The sequence below is a fragment of the Morus notabilis genome, unplaced genomic scaffold (assembly GCF_000414095.1).
Source record: "Morus notabilis unplaced genomic scaffold, ASM41409v2 C11297743, whole genome shotgun sequence".
NCBI classification, from domain to species: domain Eukaryota; kingdom Viridiplantae; phylum Streptophyta; class Magnoliopsida; order Rosales; family Moraceae; genus Morus; species Morus notabilis.
The window spans coordinates 1-727 of record NW_010384556.1 but is presented as its reverse complement, the minus strand read 5'-3'; the positions used below and the strand labels follow the sequence as shown (position 1 = coordinate 727).

Below are 727 nucleotides of genomic sequence, written 5' to 3'. Positions count from 1 at the left end.
CGAATCAATTGTGATGCAACTGATGCTTAATCACCAAATGCAAGAAAGGAAAGTGATAATACCGTAAGATTGGTACTGACTGCTACCATATGCTTTGCAACAGAAGAAGGCCTGAAAATTATATACAACCATAAGAGAGAGACGTATAGTTATGGCATAGGATAGAAGTATTCATGATTTAATGCACTAACCCAAGAGCAGCAGAAATCCACTCCCTAAGGGTTCGGGCATTCAGCATAGTTTCAGCTGTTGTGAAAGTCTTTGAAACCACCACCACTGAAATGTCAGAGAACGGTCCAAAGATGAGAAAGCATGAAAGGAACTCGTGTAAAATACCAGCAATGACTACCAATATGAGAATTTTAAAAATAGTCATAAGAAAGGTAATCATTTACCAAGGCTAGTTTCAGGGTTTAACCCAGCGATATTTCTAGCAACATCAATAGGATCAACATTTGCAAGACTGCATACATAAATAGAAAGAAGATTAAAGTGACTAAGCAAATTATGATACTACAGGTTTATAATTGTTACTATTGTTTGCTGAAGCATTGTAAATTTTACAATCCTTTTATATAATGGCTCTTGGAAAGAATATCCCTAGGTGCACACGTGTTTCAGATAGATATTGTTCTGCGTGTCTATTTCTGTTAAGGATTATTCACCAAAGAAGCTGAACACAATCTCATTCTTCCAACCACGTTGACAGTTGAACCAAATAAAAAAA

General features: G+C 36.0%; 1 long non-coding RNA gene across 1 annotated transcript; it reads right to left on the bottom strand.

Moving 5' to 3' along the window:
• Nucleotides 1–62: 62 nt before the first annotated feature.
• On the bottom strand, nucleotides 63–463 carry LOC112094852. The gene is made up of 3 exons (XR_002903700.1): nucleotides 396–463; nucleotides 192–276; nucleotides 63–111 (listed from the first exon to the last, which is right to left on the bottom strand). It is a non-coding gene; the product is annotated as an uncharacterized LOC112094852 (long non-coding RNA).
• Between the last annotated feature and the right edge of the window lie 264 nt (nucleotides 464–727).